The 15,892-nt window shown below is 45.4% G+C and overlaps 1 long non-coding RNA gene across 1 annotated transcript in view; it reads right to left on the reverse strand.

Moving 5' to 3' along the window:
• Positions 1-2,266: 2,266 nt before the first annotated feature.
• Positions 2,267-15,892, reverse strand: part of Gm46398 — a 28,769-nt gene continuing 15,143 nt past the window's right edge. Inside the window, exon 3 of the long non-coding RNA XR_001780852.2 lies at positions 2,267-2,384. This is a non-coding gene — a long non-coding RNA (predicted gene, 46398). The remainder of the gene's footprint in view (positions 2,385-15,892) is intronic.

Here is a 15,892-nt window from a genome sequence, read left to right on the forward strand (position 1 = left end):
GTCTTTATGGAATGTGGCTAGCTCCTGATCTAGACCCCTAAACCTGTTTCCCATTTTAAAAGATACAAAATGGTAAGAGGGGGGAAAAAAGAACATTTTGAAGAGGATTATGATCTGGAACTCTACCAAGTAGAGCTGCAGCAGTAGAATGAGGTCTAATGAGGTGAAGGCAAGCTAGCACTGAGTGTTCTCAGCACACAGGAGCAGGAAGGCTGCCCAGCAAGTCTCTCTGAGGCAAGGCTGGTCAACCCTTGACCCTAAGGTGAAGATTCCCTGAGAATCCTTTCTAGAGCAATAGAGAGCTGTTTTAAACCAGTAACAGATGGTGAAATTCTCATGGCAAGAAAGTTGTGATGTCCATAGCGTAGAAGCAAGATTGGGAGCATAAGGCAAAGTCTTCCAGGAATCTAAGGGCAGACAGCACGTGTCGATGTTCTAGGTCTGAGGGCATGATCAGGAATGAAAACTCATCCCCAGTATCAGCCAGAGGAGGTCTCAATGCTGCTAGGCCCCAGCCACCTTGTAAGCAAAGCAAACCATAAGTGGCCCCTGACCCCACAATGTTGTATTTCTATCATGACAAGCCAACTACATCTAGAAACTGGGGAAGTCGTTCCTAGAGTGTGCACACATGGGACAGGCAGGAGGAGAGGTGAAGAGAGTAGTATGGGAAAGGTCCAAGATAGAGGCCACAAGGAAAGAACAAGAAAGGTACATGGCAGTTGGGTATTATGGCTCATGGGTACAATCCTAGGAATATGAAGCCAACCTGGTCTATATAGCAAGGTCCATAGCAATCCGGTGGCACAGACAGGCTCTGATGCCACAGAAAGATAGAAAGAAAGAAAGAAAGAAAGAAAGAAAGAAAGAAAGAAAGAAAGAAAGAAAGAAAGAAAGAAAGAAAGAAAGGGAAAGGGAAAGAAGGGAAAGGGAAGAAAAGGAAAGGAAAGGAAGAGGAAGGGAGGAGAAGGAGAAAAGATAAAGATGAAGAGGAGGAAAGAGAAATAATTGGTCCAGAAGCCAGAACCTCCATTATATGAGAAGATCAAGCCACTCACACCAAACCCCTGTGCTGGGTCCCCAGTAGTCCTGACTGCAGTCACTGAGGTACCTGCTGTTGCCTTGCTTACAATGACCTTCCCATTACATCCCCACCCTAGAATGTGGCTTTGATCCCAGCATCCAGGGAAGCCTAATTAATTCACCAGAGACCTACATGGAACAGGTCATGGATCCAACCAGGTAACTATGGTCGTCACATACTATCCAAAGGATCATCATCAGGGTCATCATGGGTAAGGCAGCAGAGAGACAGGAACCAAGATAATCTGATACCAATGCTGGTTCCAAATGGACAATAGAGATGGCCCAAAGGCAAGAACCAGGGGCCTCATAAGGATAAAGTGAATTAAAGAAGGTGAACACCAGGAAGGTTCCTATGAAAACTTTAGAGGCAATCACATACTCCCCAGACATCACGGCCTGAAAGCCTTCAGTGCCCTCTGGACTGGGCAGTGCCCTTCCTTTGGCATCCTATGATCATTCTTTACAGAAGTCCCTGTATTGTAAATGTCACTGACTGACTTGCCTCTGTTCCTGTAGGGTCGGCACTGCGTCTTAGTCAGCTGAGTATTTAATACCCAGCATGCAGTAGGGTAGATGAGGGTTGATTAAGCGAACCTGAACTGAACTGGCAAGGTTCCAGCATGACCCAATCACTCGAAGTCCCTGGGGTAATGTTATCGCACCGTTTCATCTGTGTTTCAAAAATCAAGCGTCTGCTCGCCGATTCTCCAGGGTATTCGTGGTACAAGAGAGGCACCTTTGTCAAATCCACTCTCATCCTGTCACTGGGGTCTGCCACGAAACTCCATTGTCCCTCAGCTTTCCAGTTATTATCCGTTCGACATGAAAAATGTCCTCTAGAAAAATGCAGTCACTAATTACATCAATGAAAATAATCCTCTCGAATGTGCAATGATTAACAGCACACACACAAACAATTATTCAATAGTAATTTTCCAGTCTTTTGTCTTAAGCTAAAGTCAGTTTCCTGCCTATGCAGTGGGTCTTCCTAGGATCCTTTAATGTTTTCACCCACTGTCGGTTGCCTGGAGAAACCCTCCAACTCCGCACTAGCATGTCCTGCCGGAGTCACTCAATACAGAGTTGCTCTCCTTGGTATCTCTGCCAAGTTCTTTCAAAGGCCCTTTTCTTTTAGGGCCTGCGTTCTCTGACCCTCCCATACCTTCGCAGCTGTCGATCACAATCCCACCTGCCACTCAGTGGCTTGTTCATGTGCAAGGCAGCTGTGAATCGGAGTCCCGCGCTCCATGCCTCCCACCACGAAGGTGGCCCTGGTGCTGTTAGGGTCGAAGATGAACCTGGAAGAAGTGAGAAAGGAAGACGAGGTGAAGATGGCAGAGGACGTGACCAGTGCAAGAAGAGGAGTACATGGTACAGGAGGGAATCCTGGTGAAGGAGAGGAACATGGCAGGAGGGTGGTTCTCCCGTGTTTAGGGGGACTCCCCCACACCTCCCTCAGACTGTTCTCCAGGGCCCACCATCTCTCCATCTACACAGGCAGATGTGAAGCTGATCCTGAGAGACCCCTGCCCTGTGCTAAGGTGGAGGCAGAGATGTGTTCATTCTGGTAGGCTGTTGACCTCTGGGTCTCCTGTCCATTCAAATGTCACCTTCTCTGCCAAGGCTTCTCTGATTATCACCTCTTTCTCTTTGACCCCCCACAGCCCTTTCTTCATATTTCAGTGATGATGCTTATCCTGTGATAGGACCTCAAAGAACAGTAAATTACACCCCCACACACACACACACACTTGTGATTTTAAAACTGATGGGGACATATATGCAGGCGCCAAAGAAGTGGAGCTCACAATCTCAGCTTTATGGCATAACAGATGAAGCTGGATGGGAGCGAGCACCAGCCCTGCTTCTCAATGAGCTTCCTAATGTGGCCCATGCACCCTCACTGGCCTTCCTTATCCATCTGGCACACCGAGCAGCTGGAGAACTTCCGGCCTCCCTGACAGAGCAGATCAGTCACACAGAGGAGGGCACATAAACACACCTGCTAAGAGGGAACTGCTCTCAGAGTCTCCAGAGGAAAGAGGCAGCCGTTGGAGAAGAGCGACACATCACTCCTTCCAACACAGAGCTGTGATGTCGATTTCCCCTCATCCCAGCTGAGAGGACAGTCACACCCCCTGCCCCAGGGAGGAGTGAGTGACAGGAGTCAGGCAAGGACAAAGCTTTGTTTTTTCTATTGTAGAGAATTCCGGGGTCACAGGCATAAGAAGGAAGATGCAGGCAATACAGGCATCTGTGTACATACACACCACAATTTTCTTTATAATTCTATTACACTGGACTTTGCCAAAGGCAAGGCTATTTGATTCTTTTTTGTGGAATTAAAGAGAAAGAAATGCCTAGCTACTACATAGGCTTCATCTATCCAGTGTCAGCTATGTGAGCAACCCATGTAGCAGGCTTTGCCCACCTTGGTAAGGAGCTAAATCAGGGACCATGGTGCTACTGAAGTCTCATGGGCAGTGTACCCCAACTACATGCTGTCTGCAGGTCACTCGCTGACAACCATTGGTGAAGAGAGTCCTACAGAGTCCTTCCAACTGTCCTGGCTGGACCCCATTAAGCTGTGTCATCTTCTCCCTGAGACACTGGGATGTTCTTAACTCCCTGGGGACCAAACACATAGCAAGCTATGCCCAAGGTGTTGACAGCTCAGAGCATGCTTCCATTACTAGAGCTATGTATAGCCAGCCCATAGGCAGGAGAGGCCTGCTCCAACTACTACTTCCCCATCTCTTCAAATTCAACAATCACCAAACTTAGCTACTTTGAAGCTTCCTGGATCCGGGATCCAATATTTACCACACGGAATACTAGCCTTAAACCTGAAACTGTAGCTCTGCAACTCACCTACTTCCTTTGGGGTAAGGACCAGCTCTTCCCAAGGGAAGCCATGCTTCTGGCCCTGTGGTAGGGAAGGGCATGTAGCTGTGTCCCCAGTAATAAGAACTGTGGAGAGGGTGGTGTGCCACCTTCTGGGGAAGCTGTGCCAACTTCCAGGATGTGTGCCTAAGCAAAGGGAATGGATCTCTGGGGTGCAGCCTTACGTGCAGTTAACATCCCTCTTGCTTCTCTTTCATCTACCGGTAAAACAGAAACAATAAACAACATCTCTGAGGGCCCTGGACAAACAAACCCTATACATCACACTCAAAGGTGACCAGCTGTTGCTGTTAGAAGCTTAATAAACTCAGAGAGATTTAATTAGGGTTGTTATTCTTGTCTCCATTTTATGAATTTAAAAGAAAACAAAACAAAACACCAAAGCAGCAAGGGGCGAGGGGAGAAGAGACCCAGCTTTCACCTTTACTGCCGAGCCCATTGAAGCCTCCCTCAGAATACCAGGTCCATTCGTGGCCTGTGGGTACCATTCCTGGGCAGTTTTATTTTTCCCCAGTTGCATCTCAGACAAGGAGGTCAGTATTCCTCCCCGGCTCACCTACCATTTCAGACTCGCCAGACTCCTTTCAGTTTCCTCCATAAAAATAAAAGTGCAGAGCTCAGAATAGAACGGCGCACTGGAAAAGTCGCCTAACAAAGGGAGACCTGGTGGAGGAAAAGAGGAGGTGGCCTTCAACTTGGCATCTGCTTGACCCAGAGAGAGAAAATAGTGATGTCATCACTTCCCTAGCTGACCCTGGCCCTTCTAAACTTAAAGGGTGAGGGAGAGCCGGGAGGGAGGTAGCAGGCCCTACTGTTTCCTTACAGAGAGCACATTACACAGACACAGAGTAGCTTATGTTGAAAAATCCCAAAGGAATGCCTGCCAGGAAAATATAGTTCCTCTCCCTCCAACCCCCCACCCAAGTTTAGAATCTTCCACTCCATCCCTGCTGTGTCTGGAAGGCCAGACTCGTCTCCAAGTACTTTCTAGGAGAAAAAAACAAACGGTTCTATTTTTAATTCACAGTAACTTTTTCCTTCCTCTACCTGAACACACCAACGGCTGCCAGAATCATGCATCATTTTGGAAGACTTAGGAATGTCAAACTCAAGATTGCCATGGCTCTCAGGCGCCAGAGGGATGATGGAGCAACCATGGCTGTTCTTAGATCCTCCTTGCCAGAGCCTGCAAGAGCTCACCTTGATGAGCCCAACTCAACCACAAGCCAAGCGTGGACTGAGGCAAAGTACCATTAGCCCAGCCTTCAGAGCTCACAGTAACCATTTTGCCTGCAAGTTCAGAAGGCTCCCAGAAGAAAGTACCATGGTAACAAAAGCTGCCTTTCCTAATCACTTAACTAAGCAGCAGGAGGAGTGCTAAGCACTTTGTATACCTTATCTAATCTGTACCCAGTCTCGAGCCGTGAAGTTGATTCTCTCCTGTGTTTACAAAAAAAGAAAAGAAAGAAAGAAAGAAAGAAAGAAAGAAAGAAAGAAAGAAAGAAAGGAAGGAAGGAAGGAAGGAAGGAAGGAAGGAAGGAAGGAAGGAAGGAAGGAAGGAAGGAAGGAAGAAAAGAAGAAAAAAAAGCTAATGGCTGTAGAGCAAAGTCATTTGAGGTGCTAAGGAAGCGAACAAACGGCAAGGCTGACATCTAAATGAGGGGCCGCACCACCTCCAGAGCCCATGCTTTAATGACTATATTGTCACTCGTTAGGCACAGCATTGGCTGCAGATGTCACATGCTCTCTCCACCAGAGAACTGGAGCCACTTGAACGCTCAAATACATTTCAGGAAACCCAGGAATAAGAGGATGGAGCTAGCTAGCCTTCTACCAAGCTCTCTGGGACAGTGGCAAACCCAACACACCAACCCGAGGGTCCATGGTAGAGTCCAGGACACAAGGATAGAGAGAAGCCCTCTACTGTCCTGGCTGGGTTGCAGTTGTGGGTGGTGCAACTCTATTCTCTTTTTTTTTTTTTTTTTTTAGGATATTATTTTATAATTTTTTTTTATTTTTTTTCCATTTTTTATTAGGTATTTAGCTCATTTACATTTCCAATGCTATACCAAAAGTCCCCCTTACCCACCCACCCCCACTCCCCTACCCACCCACTCCCCCCCTTTGGCCCTGGCGTTCCCCTGTACCGGGGCACACAAAGTCTGCGTGTCCAATGGGCCTCTCTTTCCAGTGATGGCCGACTAGGCCATCTTTTGATACATATGTAGCTAGAGTCAAGAGCTCAGGGGTACTGGTTAGTTCATAATGTTGTTCCACCTATAGGGTTGAAGATCCCTTTAGCTCCTTGGGTACTTTCTCTAGCTCCTCCATTGGGAGCCCTGTGATCCATCCATTAGCTGACTGTGAGCATCCACTTCTGTGTTTGCTAGGCCCCGGCATAGTCTCACAAGAGACAGCTACATCTGGGTCCTTTCAGTAAAATCTTGCTAGTGTATGCAATGGTGTCAGCATTTGGAAGCTGATTATGGGGTGGATCCCTGGATATGGCAGTCTCTACATGGTCCATCCTTTCATCTCAGCTCCATACTTTGTTTCTGTAACTCCTTCCATGGGTGTTTTGTTCCCACTTCTAAGGAGGGGCATAGTGTCCACACTTCAGTCTTCATTTTTCTTGAGTTTCATGTGTTTAGGAAATTGTATCTTATATCGTGGGTATCCTAGGTTTTGGGCTAGTATCCACTTATCAGTGAGTACATATTGTGTGAGTTCCTTTGTGATTGTGTTACCTCACTCAGGATGATGCTCTCCAGGTCCATCCATTTGGCTAGGAATTTCATAAATTCATTCTTTTTAATAGCTGAGTAGTACTCCATTGTGTAGATGTACCACATTTTCTGTATCCATTCCTCTGTTGAGGGGCATCTGGGTTCTTTCCAGTTTCTGGCTATTATAAATAAGGCTGCTATGAACATAGTGGAGCATGTGTCCTTCTTACCAGTTGGGGCTTCTTCTGGATATATGCCCAGGAGAGGTATTGCTGGATCCTCCGGTAGTACTATGTCCAATTTTCTGAGGAACCGCCAGACTGATTTCCAGAGTGGTTGTACAAGCCTGCAATCCCACCAACAATGGAGGAGTGTTCCTCTTTCTCCACATCCTCGCCAGCATCTGCTGTCACCTGAATTTTTGATCTTAGCCATTCTCACTGGTGTGAGGTGGAATCTCAGGGTTGTTTTGATTTGCATTTCCCTGATGATTAAGGATGTTGAACATTTTTTCAGGTGCTTCTCTGCCATTCGGTATTCCTCAGGTGAGAATTCTTTGTTCAGTTCTGAGCCCCATTTTTTAAGGGGGTTATTTGATTTTCTGAGGTCCACTTTCTTGAGTTCTTTATATATGTTGGATATTAGTCCCCTATCTGATTTAGGATAGGTAAAGATCCTTTCCCAGTCTGTTGGTGGTCTTTTTGTCTTATAGACAGTGTCTTTTGCCTTGCAGAAACTTTGGAGTTTCATTAGGTCCCATTTGTCAATTCTCGATCTTACAGCACAAGCCATTGCTGTTCTGTTCAGGAATTTTTCCCCTGTGCCCATATCTTCAAGGCTTTTCCCCACTTTCTCCTCTATAAGTTTCAGTGTCTCTGGTTTTATGTGAAGTTCCTTGATCCACTTAGATTTGACCTTAGTACAAGGAGATAAGTATGGATCGATTCGCATTCTTCTACATGATAACAACCAGTTGTGCCAGCACCAATTGTTGAAAATGCTGTCTTTCTTCCACTGGATGGTTTTGGCTCCCTTGTCGAAGATCAAGTGACCATAGGTGTGTGGGTTCATTTCTGGGTCTTCAATTCTATTCCATTGGTCCACTTGTCTGTCTCTATACCAGTACCATGCAGTTTTTATCACAATTGCTCTGTAGTAAAGCTTTAGGTCAGGCATGGTGATTCCACCAGAGGTTCTTTTATCCTTGAGAAGAGTTTTTGCTATCCTCGGTTTTTTGTTATTCCAGATGAATTTGCAAATTGCTCCTTCTAATTCGTTGAAGAATTGAGTTGGAATTTTAATGGGGATTGCATTGAATCTGTAGATTGCTTTTGGCAAGATAGCCATTTTTACAATGTTGATCCTGCCAATCCATGAGCATGGGAGATCTTTCCATCTTCTGAGATCTTCTTTAATTTCTTTCTTCAGGGACTTGAAGTTTTTATCATACAGATCTTTCACTTCCTTCGTTAGAGTCACGCCGAGATATTTTATATTATTTGTGGCTATTGAGAAGGGTGTTGTTTCCCTAATTTCTTTCTCAGCCTGTTTATTCTTTGTGTAGAGAAAGGCCATTGACTTGTTTGAGTTAATTTTATATCCAGCTACTTCACCGAAGCTGTTTATCAGGTTTAGGAGTTCTCTGTTGGAATTTTTAGGGTCACTTATATATACTATCATATCATCTGCAAAAAGTGATATTTTGACTTCCTCTTTTCCAATTTGTATCCCCTTGATCTCCTTTTGTTGTCGAATTGCTCTGGCTAATACTTCAAGTACTATGTTGAAAAGGTAGGGAGAAAGTGGGCAGCCTTGTCTAGTCCCTGATTTTAGTGGGATTGCTTCCAGCTTCTCTCCATTTACTTTGATGTTGGCTACTGGTTTGCTGTAGATTGCTTTTACCATATTTAGGTATTGGCCTTGAATTCCTGATCTTTCCAGAACTTTTATCATGAATGGGTGTTGGATCTTGTCAAATGCTTTTTCTGCATCTAACGAGATGATCATGTGGTTTTTGTCTTTGAGTTTGTTTATATAATGGATTACATTGATGGATTTTCGTATATTAAACCATCCCTGCATCCCTGGAATAAAACCTACTTGGTCAGGATGGATGATTGCTTTAATGTGTTCTTGGATTCGGTTAGCGAGAATTTTATTAAGAATTTTTGCATCGATGTTCATAAGAGAAATTGGTCTGAAGTTCTCTATCTTTGTTGGATCTTTCTGTGGTTTAGGTATCAGAGTAATAGTGGCTTCATAAAATGAGTTGGGTAGAATACCTTCTACTTCTATCTTGTGAAAAAGTTTGTGCAGAACTGGAGTTAGATCTTCTTTGAAGGTCTGATAGAACTCTGCACTAAACCCGTCTGGTCCTGGGCTTTTTTTGGCTGGGAGACTATTAATAACTGCTTCTATTTCTTTAGGGGATATGGGACTGTTTAGAAGGTCAACTTGATCCTGATTCAACTTTGGTACCTGGTATCTGTCCAGAAATTTGTCCATTTCGTCCAGGTTTTCCAGTTTTGTTGAGTATAGCCTTTTGTAGAAGGATCTGATGGTGTTTTGGATTTCTTCAGGATCTGTTGTTATGTCTCCCTTTTCATTTCTGATTTTGTTAATTAGGATTTTGTCCCTGTGCCCTTTAGTGAGTCTAGCTAAGGGTTTATCTATCTTGTTGATTTTCTCAAAGAACCAACTCCTCGTTTGGTTAATTCTTTGAATAGTTCTTCTTGTTTCCACTTGGTTGATTTCACCCCTGAGTTTGATTATTTCCTGCCGTCTACTCCTCTTGGGTGAATTTGCTTCCTTTTTTTCTAGAGCTTTTAGATGTGTTGTCAAGCTGCTAGTATGTGCTCTCTCCCGTTTTTTCTTGAAGGCACTCATAGCTATGAGTTTCCCTCTTAGAAATGCTTTCATTGTGTCCCAAAGGTTTGGGTACGTTGTGGCTTCATTTTCATTAAACTCTAAAAAGTCTTTAATTTCTTTCTTTATTCCTTCCTTGACCAAGGTATCATTGAGAAGAGTGTTGTTCAGTTTCCATGTGAATGTTGGCTTTCTGTTATTTATTTTGTTATTGAAGATCAGCCTTAGTGCATGGTGATCTGATAGGATACATGGGACAATTTCAATATTTTTGAATCTGTTGAGGCCTGATTTGTGACCTATTATGTGGTCAATTTTGGAGAAGGTACCATGAGGTGCTGAGAAGAAGGTATATCCTTTTGTTTTAGGATAAAATGTTCTGTAGATATCTGTCAGATCCATTTGTTTCATCACTTCTGTTAGTTTCAGTGTGTCCCTGTTTAGTTTCTGTTTCCATGATCTGTCCATTGGTGAAAGTGGTGTGTTGAAGTCTCCCACTATTATTGTGTGAGGCGCAATGTGTGCTTTGAGCTTTACTAAAGTTTCTTTAGTGAATGTGGCTGCTCTTGTATTTGGAGCATAGATATTCAGAATTGAGAGTTCCTCTTGGAGGATTTTACCTTTGATGAGAATGAAGTGTCCCTCCTTGTCTTTTTTGATGACTTTGGGTTGGAAGTCAATCTTATCAGATATTAGGATGGCTACTCCTGCTTGTTTCTTCATACCATTTGCTTGGAAAATTGTTTTCCAGCCTTTCATTCTGAGGTAGTGTCTATCTTTTTCTCTGAGATGAGTTTCCTGTAAGCAGCAAAATGTTGGGTCTTGTTTGTGTAGCCAGTTTGTTAGTCTATGTCTTTTTATTGGCGAGTTGAGACCATTGATGTTAAGAGATATTAAGGAAAAGTAATTGTTGCTTCCTGTTATTTTAGTTGTTAAAGGTGGCATTCTGTTCTTGTGGCTGTCTTCTTTTAGGTTTGTTGAGGGATTACCTTCTTGTTTTTTCTAGGGCGTTGTTCCCGTTCTTGTATTGGTATTTTTCTGTTATTATCCTTTGAAGGGCTGGATTCGTGGAGAGATAATGCGTGAATTTGGTTTTGTCGTGGAATACTTTGGTTTCTCCCTCTATGATAATTGAGAGTTTGGCTGGGTATAGTAGCCTGGGCTGCAGTTTGTGTTCTCTTAGTGTCTGTATAACATCTGTCCAGGCTCTTCTGGCTTTCATAGTCTCTGGTGAAAAATCTGGTGTAATTCTGATAGGCTTGCCTTTATATGTTACTTGACCTTTTTCCCTTACTGCTTTTAGTATTCTATCTTTATTTAGTGCATTTGATGTTCTGATTATTATGTGTCGGGAGGAATTTCTTTTCTGGTCCAGTCTATTTGGAGTTCTGTAGGCTTCTTGTATGTTCATATGCATCTCATTCTTTAGATTTGGGAAGTTTTCTTCAATAATTTTGTTGAAGATGTTTGCTGGTCCTTTGAGTTGAAAATCTTCATTCTCATCCACTCCTATTATCCGTACGTTTGGTCTTCTTATTGTGTCCTGGATTTCCTGGATATTTTGAGTTAGGATCTTTTTGCATTTTCCATTTTCTTTGATTGTTGTGCCGATGTTCTCTATGGAATCTTCTGCACCTGAGATTCTCTCTTCCATCTCTTGTATTCTGTTGCTGATGCTCAAATCTATGGTTCCAGATTTCTTTCCTAGGGTTTCTATCTCTAGTGTTGCCTCGCTTTGAGTTTTCTTTATTGTGTCTACTTCCCTTTTTAGGTCTAGTATGGTTTTGTTCATTTCCATCACCTGTTTGTATGTTTTTTCCTCTTTTTCTGTAAGGACTTCTACCTGTTTGATTGTGTTTTCCTGTTTTTCTTTAAGGACTTGTAACTCTTTAGCAGTGTTCTCCTGTATTTCTTTAAGTGATTTATTAAAGTCCTTCTTGATGTCCTCTACCATCATCATGAGATATGCTTTTAAATCTAGGTCTAGGTTCTCAGGTGTGTTGGGGTTCCCTGGACTGGGCGAAGTGGGTGTGCTGGGTTCTGGTGATGGTGAGTGGTCTTGGTTCCTGTTAGTAAGATTCCTCCGTTTACCTTTCGCCATCTGGTAATCTCTGGAGTTAGTAGTTATAGTTGACTCTGTTTAGAGATTGTTCTTCTGGTGATTCTGATACCGTCTATCAGCAGACCTGGGAGACAGATTCTCTCCTCTGAGTTTCAGTGCTCAGAGCACTCTCTGCTGGCAAGCTCTCTTACAGGGAAGGTGCGCAGATATCTTGTATTTGGACCTCCTCCTGGCCGAAGAAGAAGGCCCAAAACAGGACCTTTCTCAGACACTGTGTTGCTTTGGCAGTTCCCAGGTGGTACAGACTCTCACCTAAGCAGACTAAATTCCTAAGTTCCTTGGAGTCCCGGGACCAAGATGGCGACCGCTGCTGCTGTGGCTTAGGCCGCCTCCCCAGCTGGGTGGGCACCTGTCCTCTGGTCCGGAAGGTGGCCGGCTGTCCCCGGCCCACACAGGGTGCTGCCTCAGCGCCTCTGTGCTTCTGCCTGTTCCAGAAGCTGTCAGGTTCTCTGGCGCACCCTCTCACCTGTTCAGACTAATTTCCTAAGTTCGGCGGGTCTCGGACCAAGATGGCGACCGCTGCTGCTGTGGCTTAGGCCGCCTCCCCAGCCGGGCGGGCACCTGTCCTCCGGTCCGGATGGTGGCTGGCTGTCCCCGGCCCACAAAGGGTGCTGCCTCAGCGCCTCTGTGCTTCCGCCTGTTCCAGAAGCTGTCAGGTTCTCTGGCGCACCCTCTCACCTGTTCAGACTAATTTCCTAAGTTCGGCGGGTCCCGGACCAAGATGGCGACCACTGCTGCTGTGGCTTAGGCCGCCTCCCCAGCCGGGTGGGCACCTGTCCTCTGGTCCGGAAGGTGGCCGGCTGTCCCCGGCCCACACAGGGTGCTGCCTCAGCCCCTCTGTGCTTCTGCCTGTTCCAGAAGCTGTCAGGTTCTCTGGCGCACCCTCTCACCTGTTCAGACTAATTTCCTAAGTTCGGTGGGTCCCGGACCAAGATCAACTCTATTCTCTTATGTCACAAGAAAAAAGCTCCCCAGAGTCTGTGAATATGAGCAGAGTAGTTCTGAGCTATGAGCCTGGGCTGTTTCAACAATGGTTCTCTAAAGAGAAAGGAAAGGGAGGAGACATGTTTGATTCTGATCAAGCTTAAACCCAAAAGGACTACAAAACTGATAACTTTGACCACACTGAACTGGACACAACTAGAGTGGGCTTCCCATACCACAGTGAGCTTCCCATGGAGACGGGAGACGAAAATCTAGTCAAGCCAAAGGGGATATCTCAAACTTCTGTTCTTTGCACAAGAAGTCTGAACCCAGTTACGAGAGCTGTGACAGTCCCAGCAAGTTCTGATGGGGTATCTGATTGAGCGGGAGAGGATGCAAGAAGAAGTAGACTGCATTGAATTACAGTTCAGAAGCAGTGTTGGGGGGCGGGGGACATCATGGAGGACTGGCCTTGAAAATGACGATTATCGAGAGTTGGATTGTGTGCCCCTGAAGTCCTCATGCTGATACCCTACGCCTACTTCCTTAGGATGTAACCTGCCTTGAAAATGCAATCACAGAACACATAATTAGGCCAAAATGGGGTCAACTTGGGCAGGGTGAGACCGTAATTCACTATGACTGGGGCCTGATAACAAGTCCTTGTCTAGTGCGGTTTCACGTGCCTATAACACTGGAGTTTTAGATGATAAGGCAGGAAGATATGAATCCAAAGCCAGCCTGGGCTACACAGGAAGAAAATGGGAGGAGGGAAATAAAGGATAAGAGAGACGAACAGTAGAAGGAAGAAGAGGAGGGTAGGTGCATTACAATAACTAAAAAGGCAAAGATCACGGTGACCTGCATACCAGGAAACAAATGCCAAAGTGATCAGCAAACCACACCAAGCAAAGAGAGAGACATGGGAAAGGCCCTCCCTCCCATTCCTTAGGGGGACCCAACCCTGTGATACTCTGATCTCAGGCTTCCAGGCCTCCAGCACTGTGTGATGATAAAGTCAGTGGAGCCTCCCAGTTGGGGTCACACTGTGAGGCTGTTGCAGCAGTTAACCCAGTGAAAACCTCCACTCCCACTTCCTTTTGTCACTTTCCCTAAGCACCCAGCAAGGGAAGGGGAAAGCAAAAGTGATCTGAGAAGCACATCCGAAGTTCATGTGGGTCCCAGACAACCAGAGTGTGGGCTCCCAAAAGCTGTTGCCTGTCTGCGGGGTATGTTCTTCTAGCCCGGCTGCCTTGTCTGGCCTCAGTGGGAGAGGATGCTCCTAACCTCTCAGACTTGATGTGCCAGGGTGAAGGGATATGGGGGGGGACGGACCAGCTCAGAGGACAAGGGAAGGGGAGATAGGGGAAGAATTGTGGGAGGGGATGACTGGGAGCAGGGCAGTGAGCAGGATGTAAAGTGAATAAGTTAAAAAAATCTTTTAGCCGGGCATGGTGGCGCACACCTTTAATCCCAGCACTTGGGAGGCAGAGGCAGGCGGGTTTCTGAGTTCGAGGCCAGCCTGGTCTACAAAGTGAGTTCCATAAGAAAAAGCACACAGCTGGGCATTTTCTGTGACTGTCATTTATATCTCATCTGCTTCCTTGGTCACTGGATGCCGATGGTAGGACTCACCAGGCCCTTAGAGAAGGTTACTGAAGGCAGAAGGCTCATGGTCACATATGCCCACTAAGCCCCATAAGTGCCTGTGCCTCTCAGTGTTTCCTGATTCAGCTCCAGGTTCCCTGGTGTAACACTAACACCTGAGCATTCCTACCATGTGCACCTGGGAAATGGTTCCTACCCTCTTTACCAATGTATGTTCCTCCTTGCTTTAATCTAATCACTGATTCGGGGGAAGGGGAGAGGAGTCCCCACAAACCTTGTCCTTGTCATATAGCATCTGTCCTTCTCCTCTCACCCCAGCTATACACGGGGAAGATGCCTCCGAGGGCAGGGAACCAGGCCTATATTTGTGCTTCTGGAAGACTGACCCACCCTATTCTGGAAGCAAGGCCGGATCCCTGGTCCTCTCTTTATCTTTATACTTACAGCCTAGGAAACCCCTGCCTGTTCTCCAGGATGAGAAGAGGAAGTGTGTTCTGACCTATCCCCTCTGCCTATGGGTCAGTCTAGGAGCTTGGCTGACAAATACTCAAAATTTCCTTTTCTTTCAAAGTTTTTCTATTGCTACTCTTTTGATATTAAAACTCTTATTTTGATACCCCAAAGCAGAACAAGGCAACTTCCCTCTCTACATCGCCGTCATGGTGTCTTGATATTCCCTGTTGCAACGGAAGCTTCTGAAGGACAATTCTCATGATAAGAATGTACACACACACACACACACACACACACACACACACGCAATGATTGGCTGTATTTCTGCCTAACTCCCTGCTACTAGACGATGAGAGTAAGTGACTAAGAGAAAGACTAAGATAGTCAAAGTGGAAAAAATAGAATCACTGAGCTGTGAGGGTGTTTTTGCCCCCATTGAATCTATATCATGTCTTTCTTTCCTTTCCCACCTCATACTGCAAGCACCAGCCATCGCTCTGGATGACACACTTGAACTACCTCAGTGAAGAAGGAAGAAGACAGACTCCACTGGGTTCCCATGTACATTTTCTTAACTAATGACAGACTTCCTAGGATCGGTAACCAGGAACGTTTTGATTTTTAAGAACCCTGGGCAAAACAAGAAAAGAATAGAGAAGCCACTGGGTACAGAGGCGGACCCTGTCTGTGGAGCAGAGTCTTGTCTTCAAGGCCAAGAGAGGTTCAAACAAACCCCAGAACTAAAACTAGAACACACAGAGAGAGAAGGAAGAGAGAAGTGAAATCCTAGCTAGCTTATTCAGGAAACAAACATGGCTGTTTGTCTGGAATTATCTAGACTCTAGTGCAGTAGTTCTCGCCCTTCCTAATGCCGCAACCCTTTAATCCAGTTCCTCCAACCATAACATTATTTCTGTTGCTTTTTCATGACTGTAATTTTGCTACTGCTAGGAATGTAAAGATCTGTGTTTTCAGATGGTCTTAGGCAAACCCAGAGATCACGACCCAAAGGTTGAGAACCACGGAGTCTACGTTTTCAGTGATATTTCTACCATCCAGAATACTGAAGAAGCTAGATTTGCACAGGGAAGATTGTACTTCCCTTATTTTCCATGTAGATAATCTCCACCTTCTGCCCCATAGCCTTCACGGAAGGCCATGCCCTTCCTTACTGTGTGCTTGCCAGCACCCTGCCCCAGGCTTA

Source organism: Mus musculus, chromosome 13, assembly GCF_000001635.26.
Source record: "Mus musculus strain C57BL/6J chromosome 13, GRCm38.p6 C57BL/6J".
Lineage (NCBI taxonomy): Eukaryota > Metazoa > Chordata > Mammalia > Rodentia > Muridae > Mus > Mus musculus.